This window comes from Symphalangus syndactylus, chromosome 13 (assembly GCF_028878055.3).
Source record: "Symphalangus syndactylus isolate Jambi chromosome 13, NHGRI_mSymSyn1-v2.1_pri, whole genome shotgun sequence".
Taxonomy (NCBI): domain Eukaryota; kingdom Metazoa; phylum Chordata; class Mammalia; order Primates; family Hylobatidae; genus Symphalangus; species Symphalangus syndactylus.
This window is the reverse complement of record NC_072435.2, coordinates 41,840,947-41,856,208: the sequence shown is the minus strand read 5'-3', so window position 1 is coordinate 41,856,208 and position 15,262 is coordinate 41,840,947. Positions and strand designations below refer to the sequence as shown.

At 44.3% G+C, this 15,262-nt stretch overlaps 1 protein-coding gene across 1 annotated transcript in view; it reads left to right on the top strand.

Annotated features, from left to right (window-relative positions):
- LOC129459690 (putative zinc finger protein 861) overlaps window positions 1-15,262 on the top strand; it is a 250,172-nt gene that overhangs the window by 154,231 nt on the left and 80,679 nt on the right. The window lies entirely within an intron of this gene.

Genomic DNA, 15,262 nt, shown 5'->3' with positions numbered 1-15,262 from the left:
ATACTGTTTTTTTGTTTTTGTTTTTGAGACAGAGTCTCGCTCTGTCACCCAGGTTGGACTGCAGTGGCACGATCTTGGTTTACTGCAAGCTCCACCTCCCAGGTTCAAGCCATTCTCCTGCCTCAGCCTCCCAAGTAGCTGGGACTATAGGCGCCCGCCACCACACCCAGCTAATTTTTTGTATTTTTAGTAAAGACAGGGTTGCACCGTGTTAGCCAGGATGATCTCGATTTCCTGACCTCGTGATCCACCTGCCTTGGCCTCCTAAAGTGCTGGGATTATAGGCATGAGCCACCACGCCTGGCCCAATAACTAAGAATACTGTTAACCAAGGAGGTGAAAGACCTCTACAACTAGAGTTACAAAACACTGCTAAAGGGAAAACCAAGTTACAGAAGATAGACAATCTGCTTGCAGAAATTTGAAAAGCTATATACTCTTTTTAGAGCAAACCATATGAGTAGTAAAAATACAGTGGAATTTATAGAAACGATACACATCAAATATGAGATATGAGTTACATGGAGGGCATACAATAGTGGAAGGAACTCAAGACATCTCAATTGTATTGGTAATGTTTTATGTCTTGAACTGGGTGCCGCATTATCAGGATGTTTGCTTTAATATGCTGTATAACTGTGTGTAGGTCTGACATATTTAATAAAATTATTTGAACAAATAATTGATGCTTTGGAGAGCAGGGCATATGAAAACCTGATTAAAGTCATTAAGGATCAGATGAAGAACAGAAAATACAGCACATCCAATGTAAGTCCACAAAAGTCTCAGCATGGAAAGTTTAATGCCACTTGCAGTGTCCTAATTAGCTTTTTTTTTAAGTTCTCAATAAAGTAACAACCAAGCTGTGTTAAGAAAAGAAAAAAAGAAATCAGAAATGACACAAGCAAATGGAAAAACATTCCATGTTCATGAATATGAAGAATCAATATTGTTAAAATGGCCATACTACTCAAAGCAATTTACAAATTCAACGCTATTCCTATCAAACTACCAATGACACTGTTCACAGAATTAGAAAAAACTACTTTAAAATTCATATGGAACCAAAAAATAACCTGAGCAGCCAAGGCAATCCTAAGCAAAAAGAACAAAGCTGGATTCATCACATTACCCAACTTCAAACTATACTACAAGGCTACAGTAATCAAAACAGCATGGTACTGATACAAATACAAACATATAGACCAATGGAACAGAATAGAGAGCCAAGAAACAAGGTCGCACACCTACAACCATCTGATCTTTGACAAAGCTGACAAAACAAGCAATGGAAAAAGGACTCTCTATTCAATAAGTGGTGTTGAGATAACTGGCTAGCCATATGCAGAAGATTGAAACTGGACCCCTTCCTTATACCATATACAAAAATTAACCCAAGATGGATTAAAGACTTAACTGTAAAACCAAAAACTATAAAAACTCTGAAAGATAACCTAGGATATGCCATTCTGGAAATAGGACTGGCAAAGATTTCATGATGAAGACACCAAAAGCAATTGTAACAAATCAAAAACAAAAATCAACAAATGAGACCTAATTAAACTAAAGAGCTTCTGCACAGCAAAATAAACCATCAACAAAGTAAACAGACAACCTACAGAATGGGAGGAAATATTTGCAAACTATGCATCTGATAAAGGTCTAATACCTAGAATCTATAAGGAACTTAAATTTACAAGGAAAAAAACAAGCAACCTCATTAAAAAGTAGGCAAAAGATATGAACAGACAGTTTTCAAAAGAAGACATACACGTAGCCAAAAAGCATACAACAAAATGCTCAACATCACTCGTCATTAGAGAAATGCAAATCAAAACCACAATGAGATACCATCTCACACCAGTCGGAATGACTATGATTAAAAAGTAAAAATTATATATATAGTAATAACATGCTGGAGAGGTTATGGAGAAAAGGAAATGCTTATACACAGCTTGTGGGGATGTAAATTAGTTCAGCCATTGTGGGAAGCAGTTTGACAATTTCTCAAAGACTTAAAACAGAATTACCATTTGACCCAGCAATCCCATTATTGGGTATATACCCAAAGGAATAGAAATTGTTCTACCATAGAGATACATGCACATGTATGTTCATTGCAGCACTAGTCACAATAGCAAATACATGGAATCAACCTAAATGTCCATGAACTGGATCAAGAACATGTCTTACATATACACCATGGGGTTTCACCAAGTTGGCCATAAAAAAAGAATGAGACCATGTCCTTTGCAACAACAAGGATGGAGCTGGAGGCCATTATCCTAAGCAAACTAACACAGGAACAGAAAAGCAAATACTGTGTGTTCTCACTTATAAATAAGAGCTAAACATTGAGGACATATAAACACAAAGAAGGGAAAAACGACACCGAGGCCTACTTGAGGGTGGAGGGTGGGAAGTAAGGTGAGGATCAAAAACTACCAATTGGGTACTATGCGTATTACCTTAGTGATCAAATAATCTGTACACCAAACTCCTGCAACGTGCAATTTACCTGTGTAACAAACCTGCACATGTACGCCTGAACCTAAAATAAAAGTTAAAAAAATAAAAAATTATTACAAAACCATGTTTCTAAACATTATAAAGTAGCTCACCTCTTTAACATACTAATTTGTGACAGACAACTCAAGATCTTACTTTCTAAGTTTCCACTAAAATTTAAGGTTACTAAAAATAAAAATTCAGGCCAGGCACAGTGGCTCACACCTGTAATTCCAGCACTTTGGGAGGCCAAGGTGGGTGGATCCTCTGAGGTAGGGAGTTCCAGACTAGCCTGGCCAACTTGGTGAAACCCCATCTCTACTAAAAATACAAAAAAAAAAAAAAATTAGCCTGATGTGGTAGTACATGCCTGTAATCTCAGCTACTAGGGAGGCTGAGGCAGGAGAATCACTTGAACCCGGGAGGCAGAGGTTGCAGTGAGCCAAGATCGTGCCACTGCACTGCAGCCGGGGTGACAGTGCAAAATTCTGTCTCAAAAAAAAAAAAACACAATCACACTACAAGAGGTTTGTCTTTACATTTTGGTCATTGGCCTTAAAAACAAAAAGTTTACATGTTATTGAAATAATTTCTGTGTTATCTTTATCAGATTTTTAATTACTTACAAAGACTAAGCTGCAAAAGAGTTAGGACAGGCCTGGTGGCTCACGCCTACAATCCTAGCACCCTGGGAGGCCGAGGCGGGTGGATTGCTTGAGCTCAAGAGTTCAAGATTAGCCTGGGCAACATAGGGAAACCCTGTCTCTCCAAAACAAAAAAAAAAAAGCTTGGTGTGGGGACGTAAATCTGTAGTCCCAGCTACTCGGGAAGCTGAAGCAATAGAATAGATTGAGCCCAGGAGGTCAAGGCTGCAGTGAGCTGTGGTCGCACCACTGCACTCCAGCCTGGGTGACAGAACAAAACCCTGTCTCAAAAATAAATTAATTAATTAAATAAAATAAAAGAGTTAAGATTTTCACATCCATATAATTTTCTCTATTGCTTGTAAAGTCTTTTGATTATCACTCTGGTTAAATAAATATTATTTTACAAAGACCTGTGATTTTAATTTTCTTTTTTTTTTTTTTTTTTTTTTGGTGTTTTTGACACAGGGTCTTGCTCTGTTGCCCAGGCTGGAGTTCAGTGGCACAGTCTTGGCTCCCTGCAACCTCAACCTCCTGGGCTCAAGCAATCCTCCCACCTCAGCCTCCTGAGTAGCTGGGACTACTGGTGTGCACTACCACACCCGGCTAATTTTTGTATTTTTTGTAAAGATGGTGTTTCACCATGTTGCCCAGGCTGGTCTCAAACTCCTCAGCTCAAGCGACCCACCCACCTTGGCCTCCTAAAGTGCTGGGATGGCAGATGTGAGCCCCCATGCCTGGCCTATGATTCTAATTTGACAAGGTGTTCAGATTTTTTATATCTTTTACAGGTTTCTCCAAGATGAAAATCCTAAAATAAGTCTTTATAGATTAAATAATTAGATTTATTTGAAAAATTATATTAAAAATGTTGTCAAATAATAAATAATACTAGATCTTTCAGTCATGTTTATAAATATGTTATTAATATAAATGTTCCAAAAATTATTTAAATTTATAAATATCGAATATATTTGCAGTCATAATTTTAATTATGTTAATCCTTTCTAAAATTAGATTTCTATAAATGTTATAAATATAAATATCCTAAAGATTATGCAAAATTTACAGAAGTCTGATGATTCTGATGTGATGCTGCTGCCAGTGATATTTCTGGTCATTATCTTTTTTTTTTTTTTTTGGAGAAGGAGTCTCACTCACTCTGTCGCCCAGGCTGGAGTGCAGTGGCGAAATCTCAGCTCACTGCAACCTCCACCTTCCAGGTTCAAGCAATTCTCCTACCTCAACCTCCCAAGTAGCTGGGATTACAGGTCCCCGCCATCATGCCCAGCTAATTTTTGTATTTTTAATAGAGATAGGGTTTCACCATGTTGCCCAGGCTGGTCTCAAACTCCTGACCTCAGGTGATCCATCCGCCTCAGCCTCCCAAAATGCTGGGATTACAGGCGTGAGCCACCGTGCCTGGCCCAAAAACATTTGCAACCAACTCTAGTACAAAATTACTTTTTTTTTTTTTTTTGAGAGAGTCTCATTCTGTCTCCCAGGCTGGAGTACAGTGGCATGATCACTGCAACCTCCACCTCCGAGGTTCTAGTGATTCTCCTGCCTCAGCCTGCCTAGTAGCTGGGACTACAGGTGCGCATCACCACGCCCGGCTAATTTTTATATTTTTAGTAGAGATGGGGTTTCACCATGTTGGCCAGGCTGGTCTGGAACTCCTGGCCTGAATTGATCCATCCGCCTCGGCCTCCCAAAGTGCTGGGATTACAGGCATGAGTCACTGCACCCAGTCTAAAATTACTTTTCTTATAAAAGACTCTACAACACAGATTTCTAATAATTTAATGATCTGTAGACTAAATAAAAACGTCGAAAACTCCAATAAAAACTTATGCATAAAGATTATTAACCCAACATCAAACACAACAAAAATTATGAGACTGAATTGACAAAAGACTAAAATGATTTATATGACTTTCTATTTAACACATTGCTAATTATTTTTATATTGTTTTCTAAAATCAAAAAAAACTTTTTTCTTTTAAACTATGTATGTCTTACAACAAATGGGTAAAACACAATTTTATAAACAAAATTAAAACATTTATCTTTCTCTCTACCTAAATTCTCTAGAATTTTAAAACTATTCATCAACAGCTAAGACCAAAATAATGGTTTCTCAGCAACTAGATGTGACTCGCAATTCAAAAGAAAACACAGAGCCTCAAGTCGTGACCTGCCCCATGTCGCTAACAATTTCACCTGCCTGCAATAACAAAATTATTTATCTCCTCAGCCTGGAAAGACATGACTTCTTGAAAATGAGCCTTCCCAGTGGCGAAAGATAAATAATCCCTATTACTCTAACCTGAACAGAGATTGGTCATCACTGCTTCCTTGAAAAGATTCTCTATCCAAAGAACTAATAATCTATAAGTCACCTTTGGCAGGCTTCCAGAGTAAGATCTTATGATTTGTGGTTTACCTCCTGTCCCTGAATGAAAAATAATGAGTGGCAGAACCAGCCGTCCTGCACACCTGCCCGTGGTGCTGATAAAATTTGGCCCTATAGTCAAGCCAAGTGCTTACTCAGTACCACAATAAAGGTCATGAATCATAGCCAGCCTCAAATTTTATCCTGAGTTCCTCAAACTGTTGACATGCTTAATATGTAACCTACTGACATTGAAAAAGACACAAATTTTTTTCTAAATCATAAAGTTGTACAGATTGTTTTACATATATTAATGTTTTAGCCTATATGTTGTCATTTGTAGCCAATAATTATAATCTCTATATTATACCCTGCAATGAAAAAGACAACTCCAGCTAGGCACAGTGGCTCACGCCTATAATCCCAGCATTTTGGGAGGCTGAGGTGGGAGGGTTGCTTGAGCCCAGGAGTTCGAGACCAGCCTGAGAAACAAAAGGAGATCCTGTCTCTACAAAAAAATAATTAACCAGGCTTGGTGGTGCACACCTGTGGTCCTAGCTACTTGGGAGGCTGAGGCAAGAGGATCGCTTGAGCCCAGGAGGTTGAGGCTTCAGTGAGCTGTGATTGTACCATTGCACTCCAGCCTGGGTGACAGAGTGAGACCCTGTCTCAAAAAAAGAAAGAAAGAAAGAGAGAAAGAGAGAGAGAAAGAGAGAAAGACAGAAAGAGAGAAAGAAAGAAAGAAAGAGAGAGAGAGAAAGAAAGAAAGAGAGAGAGAGAGGAAGGAAGGAAGGAAGGAAGGAAGGAAGGAAGGAAGGAAGGAAGGAAGGAAGGAAAAGAAAAACATACAACTCCTGCTTGAGTTCCCCTCCCTTCTCCTAAACCTTCTCACAAAAACATTCCAATTTATAAAAGACTTTAAAGCATGATCAATTTCGTTACTGTGTCTTCCCCAATCAGTCCTCATATTTGACTTCCAATAAGCCTTTATGGAATTATTTCTGCCTCAAAGCCTTAATTTCAGTCAGCACTGCCAACCTGGTGTTCCCGTCTGATGGAGGAAGCCAACAGATCATAAGACCAAATCCAATGGTGACGGTGATGAAAGAAATTACAAGGGTGAGATGAGATAGAAATGGACCAAATGGGGCAGTTCTGGACACGGTGATCAGGCAGGGGGCCCCTGGGAGGTGACCTTTGAGCAGAAACCTGAGTGACGTGGAAGAGTCACCTGCAGATAAGAACCAGCCCATGAAATCATGCCAGGTGTGTAAAGATCCAGCACCGGGAGAAGTAAATGAGTGGCCAAAAAAGTTTGTCCATTCTTGCATCCTTCTTTAGTTGTACCAAGATAAACAGAAACTTCAGCAATTTCCCTTGGGGTGCATGGGGTAAACAGGAACCAGTTGTCCTGCAAACTTGCCCGTGGTGCTGATAAAATTTGGCCCGATAGTCAAGTCAAAGTGCTTCCTGAGTGCCATTTACCACAATAAAGGTCATGAATCATAGCCAGCCTCCCAAGGCATGTCCAGAGCTAGACTGACTGGCTGGGGCTGCCAGCACCTTGCCAGAGGCAACAGGAGATCAGATGAGCTGGAGAAAAACAGCCCCAGGAAGTTTCAGAAAAGTCCAGATGACCCATAAGAGTTGGCATCAACCCCTCATGGGTGGGATCTATTGGGTGGTGCTGGTCCTGAACAGCTGACCCCAGCACCCTCACCAGTGACCCATCCTTATTGTATTAGTCTGTTTTCATGCTGCTAATAAAGACACAGGGTAATTTAATAAGGAAAAAGGTTTAATTGACTCACAGTTCCACAGGGCTGGGGAGGCCTCAGGAAACGTACAATCATGGTGGAAGGGGAAGCAAACATGTCGTTCTTCACGTGGCAGCAGCAAGGAGAAGTGCCAAGCAAAAGGGGGAAAAGCCCCTTATAAAACCATCAGATCTTGTGAGAACTTACTCACTATCATGAGAACAGCATGAGAGTAACCACCCCCATGATTAATTACCTCCCGGGTACCTTCCACAACACATACGGATTGTGGAAACTACAATTCAAGAGGAGATTTGGGTGGGGACACAGCCCAACCATATCACCTATACACTTTATAAAATTAATCATGGAAGAAGGGAGGAGGAAAAAAAATAAACCAAGTTTGCAGCACATTCAGCATTAATCATTACGTCAGCTTGTTCTCTGACTGCTTCCTCATAGCTGTTTGCTGCTTCTTGCCTTAGAATCACATAGACCTTATCACAAAATTATAGACCTCTTTAACTGCCCTAGAGACAGCGTCTCAAGCATTGTGAAATGTGAATTCTCCATTTGAGATATTCTTTCAGGTTTTGTATATCAAGGAAACTACTGACATCAGTTATTCTGCAGGACCCCAAGAGGGGCTCACTCACCAAAGAAGGCAGTTTCCACATCTTGATGATTTCATCTTCCTTTCTTCAACCAATCAGTGACCCCCATTTTCTAATCCTTCATCCTCCATGGAGTCCTTAAAAACTCCAGCCCAGAACTCCTGGGGCGGATGTATTTGAGAGTTCCTTCCATCTCCCAGCTCAGCCACCCTGTGATCATTAAACTTTTTCTCTGCTGCAAACACTTCTGTCTCGGTGTATTTTCTGTTATTGCACAGCAGGCATATGAACCTGGTGGTCCTGTAGCACCAGCCCCCAGCCCTAGATGGAGAGACTCAGGACATGAACAACAGAGACCCTCCCTGTGACAGGGAAAAGAGGAGAGTACAGGGAGAGACAGAATATTGTTCCTCATTCAAGTGTCTGCCTAGTCAGTGAACAAGGGGGCCACTCAAGACAGAGAAGCTGAGTGGATCTCAGTCTGTGGGATCGGGGGGACCAGCACTGACCCATTGTCAGGAATGAACCACAACAAGAGGCTTTGGACACCTGCCTGCAGCCTCTCCAGTCATATAAGCAGATGGCAGTTTGGTCAATGGGAGCATCCACTGATGATCAGAGGGGACAGCGGAATGAGGTCTGTCCTCTGCCCTCCTCTTTCAGCCACAGATCTTGGTTCCAGGAGCAGCTGTTTCCTGGCACCACCAGCCTGGGAGTGGTGACAGCTCTCGGTGGATGCTAACCCCCAGGGTGCTGCACCATCCCTCATGGTTCCCCTTGGCCCTGCCCACACCTTTGCAAACAGCTCCTCCTTAAGCCCCCTCCTTTAGCCCCTGTGGGTTCCCTGCCAGGACCCAAGTGCTACATTTCCCAAAAAGATGGGACCTCTCAACACACCAGTTATGTGGGTGCTGAAGTTTACATAAGCACATCATAAGCATTCTCCCAACTGTTGGAATGGGAGCAGGGGGTTGAAGGGAGAATTCTTGTTCTCAATGCTTACACTTAGCAATTGTTTCCTTTTATTATATGAGGTTGTACAGCATGTTTAATTATAATTACTAATATATATAATTACAAATTATATTTTAAAAGAAATTGTTGGTTGGGTATGGTGGCTCACGCCTGTAATCCCAGCACTTTGGGAGGCCAAGGTGGGTGGATCACCTGAGGTCAGCAGTTCGAGACCAGCCTGGCCAACATGGTGAAACCCCATCTCTACTAAAAATACAAAAATTCACCAGGGGTGGTGGAGCATGCCTGTAATCACCGCTACTTGGGAGGCAGAGGAAGGAGAACCGCTTGAACACAGGAAGCGGAGGATGCAGTAAGCCGAGATTGCACCACTGCACTCCAGCCTAGGTGACAGAGCGAGACACTGTCTCAAAAACCAAAACAAAAAAGAAATCGCTTAGCATCGTGCCTGACATGTAGTAGAACTCCATCTATATGACTTGTGAGAAGCCAGAGAGTGTCGTGGTGAAGAACAGGGACTCCAGGTGCAGGCTGGTTGGTTCAACTCTCAACCAGCTGTGTGAATTTGGGCCAGTCTCTTTACTTCTCTGTGTCTCAGTTTTCTTGCCTGAAAACTGGGAGTCATAGCAAGGTTGTTGTAAAAATTAAGTGAGTTTGAAAGAGTAAAGTGCTTACAACATTCCCTGGCACATAATCAACCACAAGCCGGTGCATGCCATTATTACTTAAAGACAGGACAAGGACACAGACAGCAACTATGAGCCTTGGTTCCCTCTGGCACATGCAGCAGAGCGCTTGATGGCTTTGAACTTCCTGTGTTGTTTCTGCTGGCCTTTGGTAGGGTGGAGTCCCTCCGGAGAGGAGCAAGCACCGAGCTTGGGATTAGATGACCCATGATCAAACCTGGACCTGCCGCTAATCAGCTGCGTGACTTTGGGCCAGTGACTTGTCTTCTCTGAATCTCATGTTCCTCTTCAGTACAAAGGACACAATGATAAGCCTATCGAGATGGGAGAAGCCAGCAGACATGCATGTCTTAGTTCAGGTTTCCTGGAAGCAGACCCTCATGAAAGGATTCAAGTGCAAATAATTTATTTAGAGGTGACCAAATTTCAACTGCCAGTTGTTTGTTTGGGAGGTAAGTCCAGGAAACACCAGTAGGACAGCTGAAAACTGAGACAGGAAAGGAAATGTAGCAATTAAAAGGAACTTATTTAAAACAGTTTCCACCATGGGCAGCCAAGGCTCAGCCCTGCATGGCACCTCTGGGAGACAGCATAGAACATGCACCTCAGAGTCATCCCACTCGGGGAAAAGGAGCTGGGGCATTTACCCACCAATACTCACCACCCATTTTTGAGGGCTGCTTCCAAGGGCATGAGAAAGTGCTGCCTGCACTGCAAGGGTCAGACATGGGATCAAGGGCATGAAAATGTGCTGCCTGCACTGCAAGGGCCAGATGTAAGGTTAAGGGCATGAGAATGTGTTGCCTGCATTGCAAGGGTCAGATGTGGGGTCAAGGGCATGAGAATGTGCTGCCTGCACTGCAAGGGTCAGGCCTGGGGTCAAGGACAGTGGCTCCAGTCATGAATAGGAACACAGCCTGGTATAGACAGCTACAGTGGCTCAGTGACAACAACATACACGCACTCACACATGCACACCACACCCAGACACTCAGTCGCCAACACAGGGTGTAATACAGACATATATGCATACACGATCACAGCCACCCATGCACACGATTACATACACTCACAAACACACTTGCACATGCTGTGAATGCAGTCCCACAGATACACACAGTCACACACACACCTACAATCACACACCCACACACATCCTTTTTCTCTCTCTCTCTCTCTCTCTCTCTCTGTCACACACACGCAAACAAACACAGAGACAAACTAATAATCCAGACACCTTGGAGTCTGTTCTCCCCAAACTGTCCAGTGGCGCCTCCTTCACATTCAAGAGAGGAAGGAGGCCCCACAGCAACCGATGACAAGACCAGGCCTGAGCAGGCCTGTGTATGTTTTGTTGTTGTTGTTGTTTTTATTTATTTTTATTATTTTTTTTTTAGATGGAGTTTCACTCTGTTGCCAGCCTGGAGTGCAGTAACAGGATCTCGGCTCACTGCAGCCTCCGCCACCCAGGTTCAAGCGATTCTCCTGCTTCAGCCTCCCAAGTAGCTGGGACTACAGGCGCACGCCACCATGCCTGGTTAATTTTTGTATTTTTTAGTAGAGACGGGGTTTCACCATGTTGGATGGGCTGGTCTCGAACTCCTGACCTCGTGATCCACCCACCTCGGCCTCCCAAAGTCCTGGGATTACAGGTGTGAGCCACTGCACACAGCCCTGAGAATGTTTTTAGAATTATACACACAGGTGTAGCAGAATCCTAGAGGCCCATTGGCCCTCTGCCTCCCCACTCACTCTCTCGTTCATAAACGATCACTCCTCTTAGAGGAAGCTGAAAGCCTACGTGGAGTGGGAAAAGAAACCTTTGACTGGCCGGGCGCGGTGGCTCACGCCTGTAATCCCAGCACTCTGGGAGGCCAAGGCAGGTGGATAATGAGGTCAGGAGATCGAGACTATCCTGGCTAACACGGTGAAACCCCATCTCTACAAAAAATAGTAGTCCCAGCTGCTCCGGAGGCTGAGGCAGGAGAATGGCGTGAACCCAGGAGGCGGAGCTTGCAGTGAGCCGAGATCGTGCCACTGCACTCCAGCCTCGGTGACAGAGCAAGACTCCGTCTCAAAAAAAAAAAAAAGAAACCCTTGACTCTGCAAGGATAAGTCACTCTTTGAAGGAGTTTGCTGCAACTCCATGGATAGAACTAAAGGCGGAGGGTGAATTTGCTCTCTGTTCTGGAGCTGGGACATCCATCTTCTCCTACCCTTGGACATGAGAATTCCAGGTTTTCAGGCCTTTGGACTCAGATGCAACTACCCCACCAGGCATCCCTAGTTCTCCAGCTTACAGAGAGCATCTTGTAGAACTTCTCAGCCTCCCTAATCACAAGAGGCGATTCCCATAATAAATTCCCTATTCACTCTACCTCCCTTTCTAGATAGATGGATAGATATGAACATAGATAGCGATATATTCTATCGATTCTGATTCTAAGGAGAACCCTGACTAAGATCGCAGTTCTGCCTGCAGCCTCTGGATGTGGTGCAGCCTCTGGATGTGGTGCAGCCTCAGCAGTAAACAGTGTCTCGATTCTGCATGGATAAAGGGAAGCTCTGCTTCCTCCTCTTCCTTCTATATCAGGGACATCTCCAAGCCCCAAGGGTGCATTCCAGGGCAGAGGGAGAAGACACACTGCCAACAGAGAGGTCTGTTTTGGCTTGAGAGAAAACGTATTCTTTTCCTGAGAGTGGTTCCAGCCCAGGGAGAGTCATACGGAGTGGGCTCCACAAGGGCAGTTTGTGGGCAGCAGTGTGGCCTCGGGACATGTGCTAGGGCTGGTCCCCAAATCCTTTCATGTTCTGGCTGGTCCACCCGGGCTTCAGTTCCTCTCATGGAAAAGGGTCTGCACATAGGAACCTTCCCTTCTCAGCAGCCCGCAGACCCTAACTGTCCATCAGGATGGTGGCTCCCACCTGGGAGCAGCTTCTGCACCAGGCTCTGTACTAGTGTGTCCTGTGCACCATCCCACTGCCCTTGTGAACAGGCCCATCAATCTTGCCATTTACAAATGAATACACCGAGGCCGCATCCCCCAAAGGTAAGAGCAGGTCTAAGTCAGAGGGCAGGGTATGGTGGAGAGAAACGGACAAGAGTCGACTTCTGAAAGGGGAAGTGAGTGGCCACCTTTTATCCGGGTTGGGCAACATGGCCCATTGGGACATCTTAGTGAAAGGGAGCAAGAGGAAGGTGGCTCCAGAAGGGGAGGAGTTGAGTTGCGTAAGTGCAAGTCAGAAGGTGGCAGTAATGAAAGACATTAGCAGAATGAGAGGAACTGGAATGTGACCGTGGGGTCTGTTCTGAAAACAGAGATCAATCAAGAGGCCGAATCAAATCCAAATTCCATCTGCTCCCTCCAGTCAGCTCAAAGTCCAGGATTTCTGGGTGATGTGCAGTTCTTTTTTTAATTTTTTTTTTTTTTTGAGACGGAGTCTCGCTCTGTTGCCCAGGCTGGAGTGCAGTGGCATAATCTCAGCTCACTGTAATCTCCACCTCCCAGGTTCAAGCAATTCTACTGCCTTAGCCTCCCAAGTAGCTGGAACTACAGGCACGCGCCACCACGCCCAGCAAATTTTTGCATTTTTAGTAGAGATGGGGTTTCGCTGTGTTGGTCGGGCTGGTCTCCAACTCCTGATCTGAAGTGATCCACCCACCTCGGCCTCCCAAAGTGCTGGGATTACAGGCATGAGCCACTGCACCCGGCCTTGATGTGCAGTACTCTGCTTCACATTTTGATGTGGGCTTGTGTGGTGTGGAAATCTATAAATTTAATAGCAATTATCAGTTCTAATGCATCCCAGAGTGGAGCAATCACTGGATCATGACAATTTAACATTCCGCTTTACACTTGTTGCTTCCATTAACAGCAAACTAAGTTATTTGGATTAAAATTCCAGCATTTTTAAAAAGCTGGATGCATCTGGGTGCGGTGGCTCACGCCTGCTACGTAGCCCCAGCACTTTGGGAGGCCGGGGTGGGCGGGTCACTTCAGGTCAGGAGTTCGAGACCAGCCTGGCCAACATGGTGAAACCCCGTCTCTACTAAAAATACAAAAATTAGCCAGGCATGGTGGCAGGAGCCTGGAATCCCAGCTACTCAGGAGGCTAAGGCAGGAGAATCACTTGAATCCGGGAGGTGGAGGTTGCAGTGAGCCGAGATCATGCCACTGCACTCCAGCCTGGGCAATGGAGTGAGACTCCGTCTCAAAAAAAGAAAAAAAAAGGTAGATGCTTCTTCAATTCTTCATATAAATAAGTGACATGAAAAGACAGTGAAACAATAGCGAAGACATGGAATCAACCCAAATGCCCATCAGTGATAGACTGGTTAAAGGAAATGTGGTACACATACACCACGGAGTATTATGCAGCCATAAAAAGGAACAAGACCAGGTCCTTTGCAGGGACATGGATGGAGCTGGAAGCCATTATCCTCAGCAAACTAACACAGGAACAGAAAACCAAACATCGCATGTTCTCACTCATAAGTGAGAGCTGAACAATGAGAACACGTGGACACAGGGAGGGGTACAACACACACTGGGGCCTGTGGTGGGGGCAGGAGGAGGGAGAGCATCAGGACAAACAGCTAATGGATGTCGGGCTGAATACCTAGGTGATGGGTAGGTATCACCATGCAGCAAATCACATTGCTGCAGTCACATTGCAGCAAATCACCATGGCACACATTTACCTATGTAAAAAACCTGCACGTCCTGCCCATGTATCCCAGAACTTAAAATAAAATAATTTTTTAAAAAAAGAAAAGAGGGTGAAAATCACAAAAACACGATTCAAATAATAACAGAAACCTAGAGATAAAATGAACATAAATTATACCTTCTCTCTGAAGGCATTTCTCAAATCAGGAAAATTTGAAACTCTTTTAACGGTTTTGTGATTGCAGGAAAAAAACAAACTCTAAGCCTAGGTGTGATACAAGGAGGGAAAATGGTAAAAATCCCCCCCTTGCATATGTGGAGACCTCAAAGGGCTACATCTCTCAGAGTGAGAAAAAAATAAAGCAAAACAGCCTGCAAGTGCGATTTCAGCTTAAATTTAAACCGCCTGGGTGACCTTGGTCATCACAAGCCTAGAGGGTCATTGAACATAAACCTCGACCAGCAGTCCTCCAAAAGCTGCTCCCTAGAGAAAGCTGCCTTCTTCTGGCTGGGCACAGTGGCTCACGCCTGTTAATCCCAGCACTTTCAGAGGCCAAGGCAGGCGGATCACTTGAGGTCAGGAGTTCGAGGCCAGCCTGGCCAACATGGTGAAACCCCGTCTCTACTAAAAATACAAAAAATTAGCCGGGCGTGGTGGCGGGCGCCTGTAGTCCCAGCTACTCGGGAGGCTGAGGCAGGAGAATGGCCTGAACCCAGGAGGCGGAACTTGCAGTGAGCCGAGATCGCGCCACTGCACTCCAGCGAGGGTGACAGAGTGAGACTCCATCTCAAAAAAAAAAAAAAAATTAGCCGGGGGTGGCTGCAGTCACCTGTAGTCCCAGCTACTTGGGAGGCTGAGGCAGGAGAATCGCTTGAACCCAGGAGCGGAGGTTGCAGTGAACCGACATCGTGCCACTGTACCAGCCTGGGTGACAGAGCAAGACTCTCTCAGAAAAAAAAAAAAAGAGAGAGAGAGTGAGAGAGAACGCTGCCTTCTTTAAATCCTACGAATA